The sequence below is a fragment of the Propithecus coquereli genome, unplaced genomic scaffold (genome assembly GCF_000956105.1).
Source record: "Propithecus coquereli isolate 6110/MARCELLA unplaced genomic scaffold, Pcoq_1.0 Scaffold170, whole genome shotgun sequence".
NCBI classification, from domain to species: Eukaryota; Metazoa; Chordata; class Mammalia; order Primates; family Indriidae; genus Propithecus; species Propithecus coquereli.
Window position 1 is genome coordinate 839,561 of NW_012141636.1, and position 24,904 is coordinate 864,464.

Consider the following 24,904-nt stretch of genomic DNA (forward strand, 5'->3'; position numbering starts at 1 on the left):
CCAGCCTCATCTTCCTCTCACCTAGCTTCCAATTACATGTTCTATAATAGTTTGCTTCTTCCACCAGGACAACAGAGATGCCATCTCCCCCATGAAGTCCTCCCTGGTCTCTCCTCCTATAACACTAAGTTACTAGTACAACACAAATTTAGCTCCTGATCATATTAGGTCTTATAACCATTCACTGATTCAAATATCAGAGTGGCTATAAGAGTACTTTTCAGCAGGAAATTAGACACAATTGTTGGCTATTGTTACTTTGAGAGGTAACTTAGTAGAAGAATGATTCAGATGGATTTGGGTTGAAATTGTGGCTCTGTTCCACCTCTCACAGACAGAATGACATTGGGCAAGTACTCTCTGAGACTTGCTTCCCCCATCTAGAAAATGGGAATAATACTACCTACCTCAAGGGCTGTTGTGAAATTTAAATGAGATATTTTTGTAAAGCACTTGCCACAGTACCTGGCATATAGTAAGTGCTCTATAAATATTAACTCCCTTCCTCCTAATGACTTTGTGAATGTCAATTTTATCTCCAACAAGATGTTCTAAAAAACAGATCACATATTTTATATATCATATTAGATCATCCACAGTCCTAGCACATAGCCCAACATATCATAGGCACTTAATTAAGTACTTCTTGGTTTGATCACAAGTAAAAATGATGGCTGTAAATGTGCCTTACAATAAACCAGGGCTTCCCAATTGCTGGTACCGAGTGAACTACATTAAACTCATCCAAAGAGCCTCTTAAAAATAAGATTGCTAGATCCCTTCCCTAGATATTCTGAGTAAAAAAATCTGTTTCACTAACTTGCAATAAGTGAGAGAGGTTTTCCAATTTTTAGTTTAGATATTTTATTTATCAGGACCTCACATAGATAATATCTTAACAACAGATTTTTTTTAACAATGTAATCGGCAATTTAAAAATTCTCCTGACATTTTGTTGCAAGGGAAAAAGCAATGGAAGACACTGCAGAACTAAGAAGCTGTCAAGAGAGAACAAATTCACTCCCTCTCTGGTGTGAAGCATAATGAAGAACACAAGCCCTTCTATCAAGGGAGGGAAACAAGACATCTCTGACTGAGTCCATTCATTCTTTGTTAGAATGTTTACACTAATATAGCTGCCCTCCCTCCCTCTGCAACCTGCTGACTGTGTAAAAAACAGCAGACTTAAAAGCAAAGGGAACAACATTGCATAACAAGAAGCCCACAGACATGTTTTGCACCTTAATATTTACCAAACAGTCATGCTTGTAAAAGACGAGACGGAAAGGGGCATTGGATCTGTACCCACCCCTGGAAGTGCAATGCTAGATTATCCAGTCTGAGCGTTAACATGGCTGCTCAGAGCAGGGCATCAGGCATTTGTGCTCATGCTACAGAGAAAAATAAGGTATAACCTTACTCCTGCTGCACAAGCCAGGGCAGACAGACAAGTAAACAAATTGCCATGTGTATGCGAATTACAAGCAAACACTTCTATGGTAAGGCATGAGTACAAAATGCCAGGTAGGTACAAAAGCAGGGACTCCTTAACTTTATCTGAACTTAAGGTCAAAAGAGAGGCATGTTAAAATAAGGCGATTCCTCTTAGTTCTTAAAAGATTGAAAAGGAGTCTTCCAGGCAAGTAAATAAATATATATATGTAAATAATTAAAACAGGATTATAGGGATGAGTAGAATAGGATAGGACCAGATTGGAAAAAAAAAAAAAAAAAAAACAAGCAGCCAATCTTCTGGAGAAGGTGGCACACTGAACAATTGCACTTAATTTCACTTATTCCCAAAACAAAAATTCAGTAAGGTGCTTTTTTCTTACTAACAAAACCTTCCAAGTACAGGGAAAGACAAGAGAAGACAATGGTATCAAATTTTGAAAGTTTGGGAAGCAGATGAACAAGCAGTAACTGACTTAGCAGACTCAAGAAATCTGAGCCCTAAACCAGATGCAAGGAAAGCTGAGAATTCAGCTGATTTAAACCAAGGAATCCTTAAAAAGCACAGGAACTGGCAATGTAGAAGACGCTAGAATATAGAACACAGGAGTGAAAGCTGCTCAGGAAGTTAGATCTCTAGATTCCCCCTCCTAACTGACAGAATTCTGGAGGCTGAGTCTCTGGAGAACATAAAACAGAAATGTTTAGTATTTGTCTGTAAATAATCTAGGGAAGGGGATTGGGAGATACAGATGAAACAAAAATATCCATGAACTGACAACTAGTGAACCCGAACTATGGGTAGATGGGGATTTGCTACTTTTGTATATCTTTGGAATTTCCTATAATAGAAAGTAAGAGCGTCTCTGGCCTGGGAGTACCCAGGCTGGTTGAGGGGGGAACATATCCAAGACAAGGCACTGTGTCTACTGAAGGTAGAGTGCAAAGGTCCTCATACTCCTTTTCCTCTTGACACCAGAGCATTGTCAGTTGGAACCTCACTCTGCAAAGGAGAGTGGAAGACTCCTCTCTGGTGAAAGTAACCAAGGGAAAACCTGAAGATGCTGACATCAGAGGCTCCCAACAAAGAGCCCACCCAGACTGACCTACAGTCAGGCTCAGAGTTAATGATCTCCATTCCATATTCAGAGTTTCCTGACAGTATTTTTTAAAAAGCTTTTTTGAGCTATAATTTACATATCATATAATTCATCCTTTTTAAAGTATACAATTCAATGGGGTTTTTTATTGCAAAGTATTACGGTGGTACAAATGTTTTTGGTTACATGGATTGCTCTTATAATGCTCTAGTCCGGGTTAAAAGTGTGCCCGTCACCCAGATAGTGTTCATTGTACCTGTTAGGTAGGTTTTCAGCCATCCCCTCCTCCCCAACACCTCCCCAACTTGATTTCCATTGAGTTTTACTTCCGTCTATGCACGTGTGTGCTCACTAGTTGGTTGCAATTTAATAGTGAGTACATGTGGTGTTTGTTTTTCCATTCTTTACATACTTCACTTAGGATAATGGTTTCCAGTTCTATCCAAATTGTTGCAAAAGGCATTAAGTCATCTTTCTTCATGGGTAAGTAATATTCCAGTGTGTGTGTGTGTGTGTGTGTGTGTGTGTGTGTGTGTATGTATATATATACCACACTTTGTTAATCTACTCATGAATTGATGGACATTTGAGTTGATTCCACATCTTTGCAATTGTGAATTGTGCTGCCATAAACATTCGAGTGCAGGTGTCTTTTTTGATAAAATGACTTCTTTTCCTTTGGGAAAATACCCAGTAATGGTTTTTAGCATATTCACAGAGTTGTACAACCATCCACCACAATCAATTTTAGGACATTTTCCATTACCCCCCCAAAACCCTACGCCCATTAGCAGTCATTCTGCATTCTCCCCTGCCAACCCCGTCCCAGCCCCAAGCAACCAACTATTAATATTTTCTGTCTCTACAGATTTGCTTATTCCAGACATTTCCTATAAATGAAATCATACACTGTGTGTTCTTTTGTGAGTGGCTTCTTTCATTTACCATAATGTCAAGGTCGTGACAACTTTTTTTCCTCCCCCACTTAATCGAGAGCGACACAGCCAAGGATCACATTTAGAGTGACATCTTGGGAAAGACTCCAGTGAAGATACAGACCACAGCAAACACAAAAAAGCAACTTGAAGCAAAGCAGATATTACGTGGGGGTGGAAATACCATTAATATCCTCACAAAAATGAAATAACTGCATCCATGAAATAAAAATAGGATATTATAAAAAGGAAACAGAGAGAACGAAAAGAGCTCTTAGACACTGACAACATAATAGCAGAAATTTTTAAAAAATCAATAAAAGAACTGAAATATAAAGTTGAAGAAATCTTCTAAAGAGTAAAATCAAAAAACAGGGGCATGGAAAACAGCAGAGAGAAGTTAAGAATGTTCTAAAGGACCAGTACAGGGGATGCTATATCTGAATAAGAGAAATTCCCAAGAAAGAGAAAACAGAAAAAAGAAAGAAAAATCATAACACTATGATTTAATAAAAATTCAAAGAACTGAAGGATGCAGGTTGTCAAGTTAAAAGGGCCCAGCACAGCAACCCCAGTATGAAATTTCTGTGAAATTTCAGAAAATGGTAGACAAAGAGAAGATTCTACAAGCTGTCAGGGAGGAAAAACAAATAGGTTAGGTTATATACAAAGAATCAGAAATTGGAATCCTTTTCTTTTCTACAGCAACAATAAAAATAAGAAAACAATGATGTAATACCTTTAAAAACAGAAGGAAATGATTTCCAACTTAAAACACAATATCCAGATAAACTAATGATAAAGCATGAGATAGAACAAAAGTATTTTCAAGTATACAAGAATCAGAATTCACATTCCATGCACCTTTTTTTAAGAAGCTCCTGGAGGATGTCCTTCATCAAGTATACAAGAAACAGAGGATCTAGTACAGAGATAGGCAACAGAGGCCCCAATGTGACTACAACACATAGAAGCCAACCAAGCTAAAGAAGTATAACTTAAAGGACAAACATGTTGAAGACAGTCATCACCAACAACCCCACTGCCATTAAACCCTCTTTTGTGTTGTGGCTCAAATATTTTAAACATATGATTATAAAATTTTCAAACATACACAAAAGTGGACTCCCTACACCCACTGCCCAGATTAACAATCATCAAGATTTGGGCATGTTAACTTGATTTATCCCTTCCCCCCCCCCATTGTTTCTTTGCTTACACATTTTAAAACAAATTCTACATCATATCATTTCATCCCTACGTACTTTAGAACCCATCTCTATATTACACTTTTTCTTACACTGCAATACTATTATAATACCCCCAAAATTAATAGTAATTCCTTGATATCATCTAATATCCAATCCATAATAAAATTTCCCCAATATCTCAAAACTGTCTTTTTACAATTAGATCGTTATGGGCTAAATTGTGTCCCTCCACAAAATTCATATATTGAAGCCCTAATCCCTAGTACCTCAGAATGTGACTGCATATATATTTGGAGATAGAGCTGTTAAGGAGGTAATTAAGTTAAAATGAGGTTGTTAGACTGGGCCCTAATCTAATCTGATTGTTGTCCTCACAAGAAGAGGAGATGAGGACACACAGCAGAACACCAGGGGCATGCAAGCGCAGAGTGAACCATGTGAACAGGCAGCAGGAGGGCAGCCGTCTGCAAGCCAAGGGGAGAGGCCTCAGGGGACAGCAACCCTGCCAGCACCTTGATCTTTGACTTTAGCCTCCAGGACTGAGAGAATATTAATTTCTGTTGTTTAAGCCATCAATGAGTAGTATTTTATTATGGTAGCCCTAGCAAATTAACATAGACTGTCCAAATCAAAATAAGGTTCACACGTTATATTTCGTTATAATTCTTAAGTCATTTTATTATTTTTTCATGCCATTGACTTGTTGTAGAGGCCAAGCCAGTTGTCCAACAGAATGTTCTACATTCTAAATTTATCTGTTTGCTTCCTTAGAATGTAATTCAACTTGTCATCTTTTTCCCCGTCTTTCCAATAAACCAAAGTTAGCTCTAGAGGTTTGATTACATTTTAGTGGTCAACTTTTAGGTAAGGATATTCCATAGGTGGTACTGCATACTCTCTTTTTAACCTGGCAAAAACTGCATAGGTAAACTTGGCCCAGATTCTTTTCTGACTCCATTTGTCTTGACCTGTGCTGATAAAGTGCCTGCTCATCTCCTCAACGCTATCTGTCTAGATTAGCTGATGGCCTTCGCTTCATCTTACAGAAGAGTTTTGCTATGACCTACTCCGTGAGAGCTGGAGGTAGGCCAAAGAGAGACTAGACATAGAAAGGATAGCACAGTGCACTCTCTGTGACCATGTTCCTACCAGATGTCCAGTGCCTGCCCACACTATAATCCCGTCAGATGCACCATTAAGGTGAGCCTTGTATTTCCTAGGATTCATTCACAACCTTGCCCACTGACTTCCCCACCAGGGCCTTCGGTAACCCCCTGGGAAGCTTAAGCTAGACTATGACCCAGAGTTTATGCCCCTAATAATGGCAGTGTTGCCCTTTTCTTACAAATCTTGCTAGGTTTGCACTTACTTTTTTGTTTTTTTTTTAAAAACAAACAAACAGTATGTCTTAGTAACATCCACATGGGTGATTAAACCACAAAGGTAAGTAAGGGAATGATCAACACAAAAGTCAGGATAATCATTACATTTGGTGAGGAGGGAAGGGTGTGATTTTGGGGCAGAGGGTACTTAGCAGCTTCTAGCGTACCCGTACTGTTGCATTTGAGAAACTGGATGGTGAATTGGCACAATTTTCATTTTATTCTTTTTCTTTAAACTATAAATATATATTTAAAGCACTCTTTAAAAAAATAAATAAAAAATAAAACACTCTTTGGTATGTATCACATGTTTCATGTTAACTATTTTTATGTAAGCAATACATGGTGGCTAGAACACAGGGTTTGAAGAGCAGACTAAAAGAAGAAAAGACAGGAAAAGGAGTTTACTCTGAAGGCAAATGGGGGCTTCATGATGCTCTCAGGAGTATCATCAGGAGACATTTATATCCAAGATCAATTAAAATGGCTTTCTCACAATCTACCCATCAAAAATGATAGGAAAAATCCTTCTTTTCTACTAAGTTACCCAGATATGAAACACCTGACATCTTAAGCCTCTGACTGAGAAATATAATAATATGGTTTTGATGTATTTTTTTCAGTGAGAGGCATTTCAGCTTGCCCTAGGGAACATGTTTGCCTCAAATTCTTAAATGACACAAAGCTGAGAGGGATGCAGAACAAATGTGTTAGATGACAGAATCGGGATATATCTTGGTGAGCTACAGTGACAGGTCAAATCTAGCCCATTTTATAACATCTACCATTTGTTGAGAACATATGATATACCAAGGGCTTGACACAATTTATCTCATTTAATCCTCACAACCGCACTGTGAAGCTGAGACCCAGGAAAGTAATTTGCCCAAAGTCATGAAGCAATTTAAGAGCAGAGTCATGATTTGAACCTAGGTTTTCGGAATCAAGTTTCACTCTCAAGGGAGATTCCTTCAGCTACCAGAAATTAACATTTAAAACTCAATCCTCTTTACTCTAATTCAGCCTGTCACCCTCAGAGAACTGCCACCCAACCCTAACCCCAACCCCCTGGGGCATATGAGAGTATCAGCACCTCTAAAGAATGATCAAATCAGGCTGATTTCATTAATGTAACACTTGGGGACCCCCTGACAGCTGTCAGGAAACCTCCATCTGTCCTGGAGAGCAAGTCTGTCCTCAAAAGCAAGTAACAGGATTCTCTCTGCTACCCATTCCCAGCTCAGCTATGTCTGCCTCCCCACCTGTATTTAAGACTTTGCAAAACTCAAGCTCTGCAGCTATAGATTGGGGTCCCTTATCACAAATATTGCTGCGCAAGACCCCTCAGCCAGGCTATTCCCTACCTTCAATTTTCTCTCATCCTTAGGGGCACTCTGATTCGATGGGTGTGTGCAGCTGAAAGAACAGCACAACCAGCTCCAGTGCACAGTCATATCCAATGGAGCAATCCCAAAAGACAGCCAGAGAATTTTAATGAAAACCAGAAAACCCCTGGCCGCTAAGTCCAACTGCAGTCCAGGCCTGCCAGCCCCTCCCCCTGCAGCTAAGAATCTCTGAACTGGCTTCACCCCAAAGAGCAGGGAAGAAAATCCATTTTGCATTCAATAACACCTTCCATAGCAGCCACTTTCCAGGATCATTTAGGTTAGAGGCAAGGCACATGCTAAACTGCAACAGGACCCAGGAACCCTGAGAAGCACAGGGTGTGGCAGCAGCAGATCTGAGCCAACAGATTATGAAACAGTCATTTAAAAAAAAAAAAAATCTCTTTCCTTCTGCCAAAGCTGTCTGCCCACAGCTGCATACAAGGATAGTGAGGAATCTTAACAAGCTTAAAGGGACCGTATTTCAGATACTCAAGACCCAAAGTGGGAGAAAATAAGTATTTTGAGCACTTACGGTATATCAGGCGCTGTGATCTCATTTCACCTTCACTATGAAGGGAATTGTAAATTGCACGTAACATAAGAACACTGACTCAGAGAGGTTTGATAACTTGTCTAAGGCGCACAGCTGGCAAATGGGGAACCAAGACTCAAAGTTCAGTACAAGTGAGGCTCATTAGAAATACCAAACTCAAAATTCTGACCTGTCCTAAAAAAAGAATGATCGATCATTTACTGAACACTAACTATGAGTTTGGCACTCAGCTAAGATATCTGCATGCACTATATCATTTAATCCTCACAACAACTAGATAAAATAGGGGTCATTATTCTCTCCATTTTATAATGAGCAACTAAGACTTGGACGTTACGTAACTTGGCCAAAGTCATGGCATCACCAGGATTTGAACCCAGGTTATCTATTAATAATTCTAGAGCCCTCACCTTAAAACGCTGGCCCTAACAGCCCGTAGAGGGAGCCACCTAAGCCATCATGCCAAAAAAAGCAAATGGCGTGGGGATTTCTGCTCCCCTCTTCAGCAGGTAACCCATGTCCCAGGCTTGCCTTTCAATTCCTCCTAACACCCCTCAGTGAAGCACAGAATCCCATTGGCTCTGGGAAGACTGGTAACTATGCTTCCACCTTCCCATGCACCACAGGCTCTGTTGACCCAACGTGTGTGGAGAAGGCTACCGCCATGATCAGAGGCTCCCTTGAGTACAGAGGCAGACACTCCGTCTGTAGGCTCTGCTCCACAGGCCCACACAACCTCATGGCAGTACCCTCCTCCCCAACAGCTCACAGGCCCATTTTGTATTCTTAACAGGACACCACATGCCTCCTCTCAGAGCAACTGTGATTTCCCAAGGGAGATGACTGTCTAGACACAGCATCCCAATCCATCTTAATAAGAAATGGGCCACACCATGTAAGGTTTGATCATTTAGATTTTGGGGTCTGTGTTCAGTACCCAAGTGAAGGCTCTGATCTCAGCACCTCTAGGCTGTCAGACTGAGCATCACTCAGAGCAACGGCTGATACCCTGCATCAGGACCGTCTTCCCAGCCAGGCAAGTGTTACCTGAGGGGAGTCACAGGCATCTTACGGATCATGCACACAGAGGCATGCCACACAAACAGTTCCATTCATCAGGCTTGATAGAACTCTTCCACGCATGGTCAGAATTAAACAGCAGGCTTTGAGGTGGACTGAGCACCTAATATGTATCAGGTACTGCAGCAGGTACATTCACAGCCAGTATCTTAATTAGCCTTCACAACATTCTGTGAGGTACATAGGATTGCTACTATACAAATGAGGCAACTGAAGCCCAGATAGATAATGTAATTTGCCCAAAGTCACACAGGAAGTGGCAAAACTCAAGTTTAAATCTGTTTTTAATGTGACTCCAACACCCTTTCATTCAGTCAATTATGACACCACTCATTTATTCCTCAGATAGTTATTGAGCACCTTCTATGAGCCAGCTACTGAATCACTTATAGAGGATACAACTGTCAATATGATGAGGTCAGTCCAGTCACCAAAGAACTTATGTCTCATCAGGAGAGATGACAATGCAGATCTGAAAGAGCTATGGGATGATGAGACTGGGGCCGTAGGTGAGTGATTGGGACTGGCCTCTCTGAGGAAGTGGGATTTGAGCTGAGACCTGAAAGATGAGAACAAGCCAGCCATTTGCAAAGCTAGGAGAAAAAGAGTGCAGGCAGTAGGAATAGAAGTGCAAGGGCCAGCTGTGGGAAAAGGCTCGGCATTTCCAAGGAGAATAAAAGAGACCAGGGACCAAGGCAGGGTAAGCAACAGGAAGATAGAATGGTGAGATGAGGCAGGGCAGTGCTGACCATGACAAAGGGCATAGATTTTGTTCTAAGGGTGATGGGAGAGGAAAGAAGAGTTTTGATAAGGGAAATACCATGCTCTGATTTATGCTTTAAAGAAATAATTCTGGTTACTATGTGGAGGAGGTAGTGTAGGGAGGGTGCAAGAGTTAGGAGTCAGGGGAGAGATGATGGTGGCTTGGACCACGGTGGTGGTAGGGGAGAAGATTTTATATTTGGGAATAAGACTGAAAAGACTTGCTGATGAACTGTACGTGAATGGTGAAGGAACAAACTACTAGGTTTCTAGTTTGAACGACTGGGTAGATGGTGGTACCATGTAGTAAGAGAAAGACTGGAGGAGAAGCAAAATGCTCATGAGATTGCCATGCTCTCTCTTCTATATCACACCAAGAAGAAATAAGAAAGCAGACTCAGCTGTATTTGTTCAGGAGAAGTTGTGAATGAAAGGCTTGAAGTCGCTTATCCTGGTGAAGAGGTGGTGTTTGCGGTTAACAGGGAGTAAACTGTAAGAATCTGAAAGGTTGCCTTAGGAAACAAGGATTCCACTTCATGTCACCATGACTACCAAATTGGGACCGATGTGCAAAAGGCATACATAGGAAAGGAGTTCAGTTGTATATAAGGAAGGTCTCAGGGGCAGAGCTGTGGGAAGTGGTGTGAGCTGCCTCAGGAGCAGGGAATGATCACTTCCCTGTCATTGGCAGCGCAAAAGAACAAACCAGATGACCCCTTGGCTAGATGGTGAGAGAAATAATTCAATAATTAGGTAGGCAGAATGCTACCTAAAATCCTTCTAAACTCTACGATTCCGTGGGGTTTTTTTTGTTTTTTTTTTTTGAGACAGAGTCTCACTCTGTTGCCCGGGCTAGAGTGAGTGCCATGGCGTCAGCCTAGCTCACAGCAACCTCAAACTCCTGGGCTCAAGCGATCCTCCTGCCTCAGCCTCCCGAGTAGCTGGGACTACAGGCATGCGCCACCATGCCCGGCTAGTTTTTTCTATATATTTTTAGTTGTCCAATTAATTTCTTTCTAATTTTAGTCTCGCTCTTGCTCAGGCTGGTTTCGAACTCCTGAGCTCAAACAATCCGCCCGCCTCGGCCTCCCAGAGTGCTAGGATTACAGGCGTGAGCCACGCGCCCAGCCTGATTCTGTGGTTTTAAGATAAAAATCTTTATTACTCTGACCTTCAGGACTGGAGTTTCCCCAGCAGGGCAGAAATTCCTCGGTATGTCATACCTTTCAGAAGGCAAATGAGAATAGTATAAGCTAATTTCGGTCACTCTAAAGTGACACTTAGTTCACTTCCAAGTGTCATACAAGATACCAAAAGGCTTTCTGGTATAGGTAAAAGGCACAAACTATGGAATTTGATACCCTATATCTGCAATTTATTAGCTCTCTGTCCTCTGGCAAATCATTTAAACCTTCTGAGTCTCAGTTTATCTCTTCGAAATATGGGAAAAGAAATGCCTAATTTAGGATATTTGATGTGAGGACCAAAGCTCAGTGTCTGACACATTCTATTAAGAATAATAATGATAGCTAATGACTATTACTGTATATCCACAACAATATGCTACGCATGTGCTATGTGCTTTTTTTTTAATCTAATCCATACAGTAACCCAGAAAGTAGCCACTATAATTATCCTTGTTTCAAAAATTAGGAAACTGATTTCTAGAAGGCAAGTAACTTATCCAAGAGTCATATAACTAGTAATTGCCCAAATTAGAAAAAAACAAACAAACTTGAACAAAGTTTGAAACAAAAAGACAAAAAAACCATATTTAGATAATTTGAAAAAAGTAACCTACTGTTGAATTTAACAAACAATTCACTAACCAGACATGTAGTAAATATGTTTATTATGTTGATTGAATATATTAATGAATAATTGAATGAATTAATTAATGCTTCCAATATTTATTGAGTTCCCACCAGGCACAGCATCAAGAAACTAGGATTACAGAGAATTTATAACAATTTGAGAGTTTTTTATTAACACTACAATCTTCAAACTGCAGGTAAATTGCCAACATAATGATCCACAGTTCATGAAAAAAAGTCACAAGAAATGCCATTCTTAAATAGGCCAAAAGAAGCCAGGGTTATTGTTGCTCTTTTTGGGGGAAGTCAAAACTGTTAAAGGAGTGCTCTGAGCAGGAGGCAAGGAAGCAAGAGCACACAATATATGGAAGCTGAGGGAAGAGATCATCTCAAAGAAAAGATGAGTAAGACTTCCAAAGGAAGCAGAAATCTAAAAGAGCAAAGGCTGAAAAAAATGGCCAATTTAATAAGTAGGAGTTTGCTAATGAACTTCACTAGAATTGTGGGGAAAGAAATCAAGTTTTGAAGCGCAATTGGATGAATGGGTTAAAGAGGAAGAAGAGGTAGTGTTTTAAGAAATTTGGCAATAAAAGGAGGGAGAGGGGAAGAATAGTAAGTAGCCTGATGAGGAGATGCAGAAAGACTATTACTAAGTGTACAAAATGAGGAGCAAGAGCCAGAAGAAAGGGAAAAGCTGAAGGGAAAAGATAGATGGAGAAGATACAAGAACCAGACTCCAGCGAGTCAAGAGGGGCCGGAATGTACTAAGCGAAAGGCTACCTATCCTTGGGAAAGGAGAGGTGACATTCTGCTCTGAGACAGAAATGAAAGAAAAGAGATTTCAATGTATGGACATTGTGAAAAGTTACCCTGAATCAAGCTTGATGAATACACTACAAAGAGTGAGCAAGTTGGATAACATTTTGAATTTAAAATGATATTGATTTTTTTTGAGCCACTCATAACTTGGTATTGAAAAGGACAAGAAGCATTTGGATATATACAGTTAAAAATCAGTCATTTTTTTTTTTTTTTTTTTGGAGACAGAGTCTCATTCTGTTGCCTGGGGGAGAGTGCAGTGGCGTCATTACATCATAGCACACGGCAACCTACAACTCCTGGGCTCAAGCGATCCTCCTGCCTCAGTCTCCGCAGTAGCTGGGACAACAAGAATGCACTGCCATGCCCGGCTAATTTTTCTATTTTTAGTAGAGACAGGGTCTGGCTCTTGCTCAGGCTGGTCTCAACTCCTGAGCTCAAGTGATTCTCCCACCTTGGCCTCCCAGAGTGCTAGGATAACATACATGAGTCACTGTGCCCTGACAAAAATCAGTCATCTTACTGAGCTGTTGGTTATATTCTGTTTCCTAATCTGGATACTGGTTATAGCGATGTATTCAGTTTGAAAACTTCATCAAGCTATACACTTAAAATATTAATACATGCACTTTTCTGTATGTACATTATACTTCAATAAAAAGTTTTTATAAACCAATCATTAACTTAGAATCACTACTACTCTATTATGTGTTTGGTTTTTAAAAGAATAACTCAAGAAAACTATGTATTCCTTAAGAGAGGCAACATTCCTTACCATTTTTTAGATTCCCCATGATACTAAATTAGACTAGATACATGGCATCTAAATATATGTTGATGTGATTGGAAGAATATTAACACTAAATGTCTAGGCATAAAACATAAAGATGCCTCCAAGAAATGGCATCTTTATGATTGCAAAATCTGGCAGACCTTACTTTAGCCAAATGATCGCACTTAGCATCACCAATGATCTGGACAAACTAACATTATGTGCCTCTTCTTGTGATGGAATGGTAAATACACAACCTCAACTGTTTAGAATTCTTTCCAAAAATGTTTAACCTGCATATAATCATGGAGAAATAATTAGACAAATTCAGATTGTGAGTTATTCTTAAGCAAACAGGCATGGAATTTTTAAAATATCATGAAACACAAAAGGAGGGGAGACTCTTATAAATTTAAAGAGACTAAAGAAAGAAAAAGAGGACTAAAATGCATGACAGCTAAATTTAATGTGTAATCCTTGATTAGATCCTGGATTAAAAACAAATCAATAACTATAATTATTAACATTATAATATTAACATTATCCTTGGACATAGGGGCATGATAGATTGTTTGTAAAAATGACTGCAATTGTTCATGCCCCTGTACCCATGCCCCTGAGCAATATGACTTTGCAACTCCTCCCAACAAGAGGACTTTGGTCAAAAGACGGCAACAGAAGTGATGCTGTGCCAGTTCCAAGCCTAGGACTCAAAATTTTGCACACCTCCACTCTCACTTAGAATCTGCCCTAAAGCCATGGGAACAAACCTGTGCTAGCCTGCTGGTGGATGAGAGATTCTCTGGAGCAAAGACAAGCCCTCCAAACTGAGGCCAAGTTAGACCAGCCAGCCCCTGGTCAATCCAGCTGCTGACTCCAGATGTGTGAGGGAGCCCAGACGATTAGCTGAGCCTGATCCACATTAGAAGGACCACCCGACTGACCCACAGAATTATGAGTATTAATAAATGGTGGTTCGGTTAAGCCACTAGGTTTTGGAATGATTTGTTACACAGCAAAAGCTGGGTGATCAAAGGCAAAATTTAAATACATACTGTATGTTAGACAATATTACAGAATCAATGTTAAATTTCTAAGGCATGATAATGGTATTGTAGTTATGTAAAATAATGCCCCCTTATATTTAGGAGATAAATACTGACATATTTAGAGGTAAAGTATCATGATATCTGGTCCCCCCCTCAAAAAATATCAATAGGCATTTATAGAGAAAGATAAACCAAATGTGGCAAAATATTAATAAATCTAAGTGAAGGGTCTTTGGTTGTTCTTTGTACTAACGTGTTTGAAATTTTTCCAAATAAAAAGCTAGAAAAAAATAACCACACCTATGGAAACACAGTGATCATGGATATTTACCTATTAACACAGCAAGCTATAATATCATGTAGTGAACAGATCCTTCTCATTTGTTCATGCCATCCCTCACCCCCTGCCCCTTCTCACTGGAGGCAACTATTACTGCTGTTGAAGGGGGAGGGAGGGAGATACAAACTTCAGTAGACCAGCGGTATATGCGGATATAGTTAAAAGAAAGATTCATTAACAGTTAACAAATGTTTAAAGATAGGTTAATACAGCAAGCAATTGCTAAATGAGGTTTTATTCCTGATACAATCAGAAATAAATTGTACAGGGTTAGATGGAACTTGAAAGGCACAAAGCTTTGGCAAAAAACATGGGCAAGTCTTTGAATTATTTTATATTAGAAAATAAATATTCATGTATTTCTCTATTTTAAGGGACTTCTCAAATGCCTACAAATGAGAAGGGTATCTTGTATTATTTCTCTTCCTCCTTGAAAATCCCCAAATAATCTTACCAATAGAGCCTAAATCTGTTTTTTCACAACCTAATGAAAGCCTCCTTTATTTAATTTGGATTCCCCCCCCCCGAGTGATATACAGCAATTATTAATGCTGTGTATCAATTTATATAAACAAACCCAGGCCTAGGTTCAAAGGATACAGCTTTCTGAACTAAAATCCAAGGACCTTGGCTTTATTATGTCATATAGAAAAACTCTGCTTACAATGAATGGTAAACAAAGTCCACATCTTTTTTTTATATTAAAAAAACAGTAATCTAGGTAGAGGGTTTTTTAAAATAACGATCTCTATAAATCTGTTAAAATGTCTTTGACATTAAAAAAATCCAGTGGAGCAATCCTATGTATTACCATTGTCAGGTGAGAAAAACATTCAGCTTATATAAGAAAGGGAAGAAAATATTGCAAGGTACTGTATATTTAATGAGTTGGTTGTTCTTATCTGTCAGAACTGAAAAATTAATGCTGCAAAGATAATTTGTTTTAGGCATCATTTGGGTCAAAGCCAAACCAATGTCTAATTTTTCTTACAGAATTCCTTGATTCCCTAGCCCACAAACCCCAGGATGCCTCAAAATATAGTTTGAAACCACGACTTTAAATTAAAACGGCTGTGAAAAGGAAGAAGTTAACATATGCAGAAAGAATCTTCCAGTTGCCTCCACAAACTTCATCAGTTTCAGAGAAAGCAACTTGGCTATTGCATCTTCAAGGAAGCTTTGATGTTCAAAGAGAATTCTGCTATGCACATTAATTCTCAAAAATGTTCAGGGACACTGCACAGATAGCTGCAGAGCAATAGGCTTTCCTGGCCTAAATCTGCATATTAGCCTGTCTGTCTTGATAAAGGACTAGACGTCAGAAGACCTGGGCATGGAGCTACCTCAGCCACTGAATCTCCACTCACTTGTTGCCAGAACTGTCAACTGTTTAACAAAGTGTGAATCACTGATTCATGTATTCTGCGAATGTTTATTGAGCAGCTTTTATATGCCAAGCCCAGAGTGGGGAAACACAGATGAAGGGGACATGGCCCCTGCCCACAAGGGGTTCACAAACTAATGTAGAAACAAGTGCAAGCTCTTAATCAAGCTGGAGTAAAGAGCTTTTAGCATGGTTAAGCCCTTGAGCCTGGATTTGAACCCTGAATCTACCACTTACTGGCTTGGTGACCTTGGGAAAATTTTACTTAATCTCTCTAAGCTTAGTTTCCTCGGCTATAAAATGGGGATGATAATCACACCTATTACATGAGGTTACTGTCAGAATTAAGATCATATATATTATTGTACACAGCATGGTAACTTTAGAAAAATGTTGACTATGATTATTAATCTTTATTATTATAGAGGGTGGTTATACTAGATATCTTTTTTTTAAATCTAAAATAAACCCTGAGATTCTATGAATTAGCTGTGTGACCCAGAGTAAGTAACATAACATCTCTGGGTCTCATGTTCTTTATCTGTTAAATGAGAGGTTGTAGCTAAGTGATCCTAATTATTTTGTGTTACAAATATTCATATGTTTCTCTATTTTAAGAGATTTCTCAAATGCCTACAAATAAGAAGGGTATCTTATACCCTTCAAGCTCTAGAATATTAAAAAGCTCCATGACCGATCTCATATGGTTTCATATGTGTCTCAACGGCACGGTTCAGATAAACTAGTGAAACAAGCAACTGCCAAATAAAACATCTTTCTCCAGTAGCTGTCTGAATCTTTCATTTTAGTTCCTTCAACCTCATTCCTTACCCAGGCATATATGGGATGTGCACAGGTATCAGTCCCCAAAGAAAGAAACAAGCAACGGTGGGGGGAGCCAGACCCCTGTATCATTCCTTTAGGTGGGGTAGAGGCTTCCAGAGCATAAGTGGGGGAAGTACAATGAATGAATTCATTCACTCTCCGAGGCATCCCACTCACTGAGGGAGAAGTGCCCTCCTGTGCTTCCATGGTAGCCACTACTTGTCTCTATATGCCACTTTCCACACTGCCACCTTACCTGCTTGCAGCAACAACTAAGCTGATTGAGAGCGGGGACTTTGTTGTACTTAATTTTGCATCCTCAAAACACTAACACAGTGCCTGGAATGTGGTAGGGACCCCGTCACTTAACAATTAACTAAGGTTCATACTTCCCTCAGGACCAAAGCTACACATATGCAAGGTGACTAGGCAGTTTGAAGTGGGGGCCTAACCTCCAGGATCCTTTACTAAGTGTCACCAATCCAGCTGTGTCAAGAACTAGTTTTGTGACCCGAAGGTGGGGATGGGGGTAGGAGGTTGTTTCACTCTCTAGCCTTCAGTTTCCTCCTTGGTAAAATGAGAAGAATCTATTAGATCAGGGGTTGGCAAACTATGGCTCATGGGCCAAATCTAGTCTATGCTCCTACCTCCAGGTTAGAATGATTGTTACATTTTTAAATGGTTGTAAAAACAAAGAATAATATGCATCACAGACCGTATATGGCCCCCCAAAGCGTAATATATTTACTATCTGGCCCTTGACAGAAAAAGCTTGCTGACCCCCGGATTAGATTATCTCTAAGATCCCTTCAAACCTGACATTTTAGCATTCTAATTCTGTGGGGCTTCCTTGAACAGTCTGATTCTGGCTCTTAACACAGAAAATTGCCAAGTCTGAAACAATACCCGAAGCACAACAGGAACTTAACTGCTACTTGTTTAATTGAAAAAATGGATTCTGCAGCAGCAACCCTAAGCACTAAATCCTCCACCAAGAGGGTAAGTTAGGTCAATGTGTATCAAATGACTGCCTAAATAAATACCCCCAGGATGGATACCACAAGGAGGGGAACATCAGCTCTACTGGCCCTTGGATGACAGTGGACCTGGAAGGGCCTGGAACTCAGATAACCAGGATTAAGACTCACCTTGGTCCACCAAATAAAAAATACATTTAGCCATCCCCTGAACAAATCCCTTGGGCAAATTATAAAGCTATCTAGAAATAGCTATCAGAAATACAGATCATCTAAACAGATAATCTTAATAGCCATGGACTCAAGAGAATAAATACCATCCACAATGAGGTGTATTGAATAATTTAGCTCACAACGTTCTGTTTCTTTTTCCTCCTGTTGTTGTTAAGAATACATACTACCACAACAAGGAATTCAAACATTTATGTCAGGGCAACAAGCCAAGTAAAGTCTAGAATATATGATCCTATTAACACTAACGGAAGTTAGAACAAGGTAAAAGCAAAAAATAAAGCTCCCTGCCTCAACTCTCACTACACAGACTTTCCCAAAATAAACAGCCAGCAATTATTCTTTTAATGCTCTTCCTCTGTACACCCATAAATCACTGCTAGGCATAAACCTTTTGCTGCTTTCAAAGGATGGGTTTCTTTTTTTTTTCCTTTGCTCTCCCTCTTTTTAAGTGCTTAGAAGGAGTTCTCCTGAAAAGGGCTGGGGGGGCTTTTTCACTATCCTTCAGTAGAGGCTTTCCATTTACAAGTACAATATACTCCCACCACATATCATTGTCAGGCTCTTACTCAGAAATCCCAAAGCTGACCTAGAGGTTCCACCCTTTCTCCTTTCCTCTAAAAATGCTACTTTGAGCTCTCTCTTCTCTCAAGGGACCAGTAAGAAGCTTATCTCTCTCTGCAAGGCCCCCGAATGCCAATGACAAGGTGGAGTCACATACCTCACTCTCCCCCCACAGGTACCCTGCTCTAGATATATCGACCTAGATGATGAAAAAAAAAAAATTCTGAATATCTCAATGCTCATTTCTAGGCTTTCATAAGTCAAAGGAGAGAAGAAGAGTTTAAAATTGGATTCTTTCCCTGACTCAGTAGGGAAATAGCCAGAACAGGCAGACAGACGTTGGCTCTCTGCTGACCGCTCTATGAACCTCAAAAAAAAAACCTCTTTACTTTCCGGAGTCTTCTTGTTGTCTTCATGTGTTTTCCAACCAACAAAAATGGGTTTAATCTTAGCTGGCCTCCTTGCTTGAGAGATAAGGATTCTGCACTCGGGTCATATTGTCTGAGCTCTGGACCCTCTAAAGAAACGTCTGGCCATGGCTGTCCTCTGATCACAGGTCCAAATAGCCTCACCCACGGTTTCTCCAAATTCCACCCCTGTAATCCTCACTGCTGGGATCCAGCAGGGCCCTGAGTGCTTGAACTCTGCCCTTCTTGGTTATGCCTGCTCTTGTCCCTGCTGGAGCATATGATCCAGAGTGTCCACTAGGGCCCAAAAAATAACGATGTGGTTAAAAAGAATCCTTTTTAAGACAGGTAATTAATGTAAAGAAGGGTAGACTGCCTCCACAATAAGATAAATCTGTTATCTCCTCACTTTGTTGCTATTCAATCATCGCAAACCATGTATAAATATGTGTCTTTTGAAGGTGAAGTTTAATAAGAACTTTGAGGTGATTCAAACAGGCTTCGGAAAACACCTTGGCCTACCTGGTGATTATTACTAGGTATCTTTGGAAATAATTACATATTAATACTCAAAAGAGACTATTGCTTACTCTTGGTAGTGTACAATTATCTTAACAGTAAGCACAGAGCAAACATTCTCACTCTTCAAAGTAGAATTGACCATTTCCCTTACTTTGGGGGCCACAACACTCTGTAAAGGCTTTAATTACAGGATCTGTAACCTTTTATTTACTCATTTGTTTGTATGACTATCTCTCCACGCCCCACTACCCTTACTATCCCATGCTGGAAGCACCTTGACAACAAACATCCCATCGTATTCCTTCTTTTTTTTTTTTTTTTTTTATTTATTATTCCAGGGTTTTGTGAGGGTACAGACATTATAGTTACACTTTATGTCTTTGCCTCACCCAAATGTGGGTTAAAGGCATGCCCTTCCCTCCCTTTAGTGCTCCCCGTGTCCTTTAGTTGTAGATTTGCCCCCCCATCCCCTTAATCCCTAGAGAGTATTTCTGCCATGTGATCAACCTACTGTTGCTCAGTTAGTACCAATTTGATGGTGAGTACAAATGGATCCCGTTCTTCTGCTCTTTTGGTGCCCCACTTTGGATAATGGGCTTAAGTTTAATCCAGGAAAGTATAAGAGGTGCTAGATCACTGTCGTTTCTTATAATTGAGTAATATTCCATTGTAAACATATACCAAATTTTAATAATCCACTCATGGATTGACGGGCACTTGGGTTGTGTATTCCTTCTTGAGCCCTCAGTGCCCAATAGACTGCCTGGCACACAGCAGGTATTTCATGATACCGGGATGGAAAAAGAGGGAGGAGGGGATCACTGAGGCTGAAAAGGGGAGAGGCTGTAAGAGTTAAGAAGGCAGAAGCTGAATCTATCTTATTCTTCGTTACCTGGCCTAGAAATGTTTTTCGAACTAATGGATGGATTGAAGAAAAAGAATGAGTAGTGGTACCGAGGTATGACAGTACAGAGCTTTGTTGTGGAGTAATAAATATCATCCTTCACCAATTCTAAAAACATTTTTTCTTACATTTTGATAGCTTGGAAATTAGGATGTACTTACAATGATGGCATCTTAGCCATCATTGTAAAATGTCGTAGTTTATTGGGAACCTCATTTTCTCTTTCTTTCTCTGTGGTACGTAAAATAGTTGTATATATTAGACATGATGATGTCATAGATTCGGTGAAGCAAAATCAATTAGTGTGGCTATGGTAAGAGGGTTGGAAAGATGACTAAAATTGTACTAAACTTCCCACAAGAGTAGAAACAAAAAGAGAGGGTGGGACTTTTAGAGGATGGCAAATGAGGTGACTCTTTATCTCACAATGATAAAGAGTCCCCTTCCTCTAAGAGCAGCCCAAGCAGGGCTCTCAGTGGCCACATCTATACTAAATGGCTCTGCCCTTCAGGCCACTGCTGATTGATCCAGGGGTAGTCACATGATCCAAACTAGTCCGATCATTACTCTTTCAGATTTTTTTACTTGGAGCCAGTAGGAGTGTAGGTCAATCCTCTGGTGGTAGCCACAAGTGAGATTTAGAGTTCAGGAACAATCTGCGGCCATGTTCCCTGCCATGTAGGAGAGAAGCAAAGACAAGAGACGGAATCTTGACAGCTTTTGAGTCCCTGTGTGGTTCAAACTAACTAGGTGCTCACCAAATCCATTTTTTTTCTTTCTAGGCAAATAGGCCAAATTTCTCAGCTTCCTTTACTGTTAAGTGGGGCCAAATACTGAGTTACAGTCGATGGAATGAGGACAGAAGTAATATAAGCCACTTTCAGACCTGGCCCATGGAAACCTTCCACATGAAATCCTTCAATCTCCTCCTCTATCTGCAGGTTAAAAGAAGAAAACTCTGAGAACCAAGAAAGAGTTGCAAGATGGAAGGAGCCTGGATGGCTGAAACGTTAAAGGCAGCCTAATCAGGAAGAACCATGTTGAACTGCTGGATAAACAAGAAATAAATTTTGTTTGTGTTAAGCCACTGAAATTTCGGGGCTGTTACAGAAGTTACCTCCTCTAATACCTCCTGGTTCCACCTGCATCAGTTCTGTTCATGGTTACATAAAATATCTCTGTATCCTTTCCATAATTCACTCTTTGCCCAAGTTAGAGTTGAGTTTCTTCCACCCACGAGTTAGAGTTCTAACACAGCCAAGAAGAATGAACAGCAATCATTTTAATCAGCAAAAGATGGGAGTAAGCAACAATCCCTAAGTGTTAGGGAACACCTAGAAAATTTGTCAGAACAAGGTCATAATTCCAACAAACTGATGAAATCCACAAAAGACCCCTTTCAGTTTCCAAGGGCTTCTAACTTTAAACCCATTAAGCACTTACAGTAAAATACTCTCTTCCCCATTCTCATTTCACTCCCAGTGTGTATGAAGTTGTAATACCCCTGCTTTAGGGCTTACCTACAAAGATGCCCTCAGGAGTTTTCAACCATCCTGAATTCTAGCAAGCAAGATAAACCTCATTTATCATACATAGCCAGTACTGCTGTCCCAGAATTTATTGGAAAATGAATCCACATGCAGCTCCAAGAATTCAAATAATTACTCTGGGGTAAATAGTTCTTGGTATGAGAGTATAACCCTGACCAGAGTTTGCAAAGATAAATATTCAAGAATCACCAAAGCTTCTGGTAGCATTTACAAGACTATAAATGAGAAGATTATAAAAATAAACAGGAGAATAAGGTAATAAATGCCTCCTTGGGCAATGATCAGGTTTGCCAGGAACTGGGGGCCAGTGATGACAGAGCAGGCATCCTGCTCAGTTTCCAGAATTGTTTTTCATTCAGCCAAATTTGGTCTATAACAACAAGTACTGACATCTGTAATACATCCTACAGGCTAGCTATAAAACCCTTTACACTGTACATTTGAGTTATCTGACTCTTGGCACCACAGTTTGAAGCTGCGATTGTCATCATACCTTCATTTACTGCTAAGAAAACAAACTCAGACAAGGCAAGTGCTCACAGCCCCAGGATTTGTGACTTGAGCCAAGACTTGAGATCGGATCTCCTGACCTCAGATCCTCTATCCATTTCACTGTAGCCCAAACTATGGAATACCAGGGCAGAGAAAAGGCCTGGCTAAAGAAGACTTTCCCCCACTGCCATAATTCATCAACCCATGCTGGAGGTTAGTTTTCCATGCTTCATGCAGTCATACGTGGGAACTTTCCAGCGGGTTAAAGGGCCTGCGATACACGCCTGGCCTGCCTCCAAAGCCAGCTGGGAAAATATTCCCTGACAAGAAACCATGCCGAGAAGGGACCTTGAGAGAGAAGCAAGAAGCCTAAGGCAGAGGATTATAAGTGTTGAGACTTCCATGTGATCCTGTCAGAATCTTATCATTCAAGGCCTCTGACAAGGTGTGTCAAGGCCGCAAAGATAGAATTTGGAGCAAATGAGCTGAGGTTGTCCTTAGCTGGGAAGGGGGGAGGGACCAACTACATAAGCTAGCTGGCCTCCATCAGCATTGTCACAGGTGATTTCTATGAGCCACTTCTAAGAGACAAATCGCTAAGATAAAACATTCATACACTACCTGGGAAAGGAGAAAAAGGGGAAAAATTAATGTTTTAATAAAAGCCATTTATCCCTGGGAGCTAGTGATCCGCCACCTTAGAAGAAAGATACGGGAAACTGGAGGTGCCATCCTTCAGGGTGTTAGGAAACTTGAAGAGCTGGCCTCCCCTGACTATCATGACTTCCCTAGATGACAGGGAGCCTCATACCCAGGTGCAGTTCCTCCAGAAATAGAAAGTCTAGGATCCCGAAGAAGCATGGAGTAGAGGAAGGGGCAAAGGCCCCAAGTTTTTACAAACTTGGCCTTGAACCACTGCTCAGTCTCTTGTTAGCCGTGACCTTAAGCAAGTCATAACTCTTTGAGCCTCAGTGTCTATACCCTTAAAGCAAGGGTAAGAACACCTACCATACAGGATTGTGGAGAGCATAAAATTATAAATATAAAGGGTATAGCACAGGGCCTGACATAGTAGCTGCTCAGTAAACGTTAGCTCCTAACATCCCCCCTCAACTCTCACTTTAGTTCCTTAGTATTGGAATTCTAATATGGACTAATTCTAATCCTTAGTAATTCACCATTCCTTAGTAATCTTGAGAGAACCATGGATTTTACCCAGTGTCTTGGACATTTCACTTGCGTCTTTGAAGCATAACCATCTGTGACTTTCTTTATGAATATTTCAAATAACTGTGGAGCTTGGGCCTCTTACTAATTTGTTCCATGCTTCCTAAATTCCTTCAAAAAAAATTTAACCCACAGGTCTCTTTTTAACCTTATAATCTTTCTCTAATCTGAAAGAGAATCCAAATTTTGTATATATTTGGCACATAGCTCACTTAACTGTCAAATGCGAATAAATTTTCCACAAGGCCTAAAATAAAAAGCAGTTTTCCAAAGCTGTACTGAATTTAATTAATATGTAGTATGCTTATGACCATAAGCACAATAGGAAGGATGAGGTGCTTGTGGTCTTCTTCACTCCTGGGTCTTTGGGGTCATTTCCTCTTAACTAACAGGGTCAGGTGCCCCTCCTCTATGCTCCAATAGTTTTCTGTATACAACACTACTACCAGCACTATGACTGTATTGTGTGATAATTGTCTTTTTTATGTCTCCTTCACTAGCCTACAATATCCTTATAGGCAAAAACAGTATCCTGCCAAATCTCAATTGCCAGTACCCATCAGCACAGTACCTGGTATATAATAGATACAAAATTAGTGTTTGATGAATGGATGAATGAATGGGGTTTTTAGATCTGGGAGAAACTTTAGAAATAATCTGGTCTAATACAGGTCTTCATTTCACAGATATGAAAGCTGAACTTCTCCCTGGTCATCTAGTGGCTAGTATAAAACAAAAAAACACCACCGCAAAGAAAGCTGAGCCTCAGAGATGCAAGATAACTCAGCCTCAAAAGCAGCAAGAAGATGGCAAGTTGTGGTAGCCACATACTATTTCGACTGTAATTCAAAGGCAGACATCGCACTCACCCCCCAGGGAAGGCATGTAGCTTAGTGAACAAAATGGGCTCCACAGGCAAAGTCTTGTTTCTGCCACCTACCAGTCATGTGACTTTGGATAAGTTACCTCTTCTTTCTGAGTCACAATTTCTGCATCTGTTAATTGGGGTTATTAATAACTCCAGAGTTGCTGGGGTTATTAAATCTGCCAACATACATAAAATGCCTAGCATAGCACCCAACACTATGTGGTCAATAAATGTTCACTGAATGAATCATAAATGAGTCCCTGTCCAGCATACCACAACTTCGTGAACCTGGTTTA

The 24,904-nt window shown here is 40.2% G+C and overlaps 1 protein-coding gene across 3 annotated transcripts in view; it reads right to left on the minus strand.

The window, feature by feature from the left end:
- The window catches only part of RAB30 (RAB30, member RAS oncogene family), a 75,624-nt gene that overhangs the window by 34,580 nt on the left and 16,140 nt on the right, over positions 1–24,904 (minus strand). Inside the window, exon 1 of one of the 3 annotated variants that reach the window (XM_012641800.1) lies at positions 7,445–7,838. The exons of the other annotated variants lie outside the window; for them this stretch is intronic. The gene's annotated coding sequence lies outside the window, so the exon portion shown is untranslated. Of the gene's footprint in view, positions 1–7,444; positions 7,839–24,904 lie in introns of those variants that run through there. 3 annotated transcript variants of the gene reach the window in all.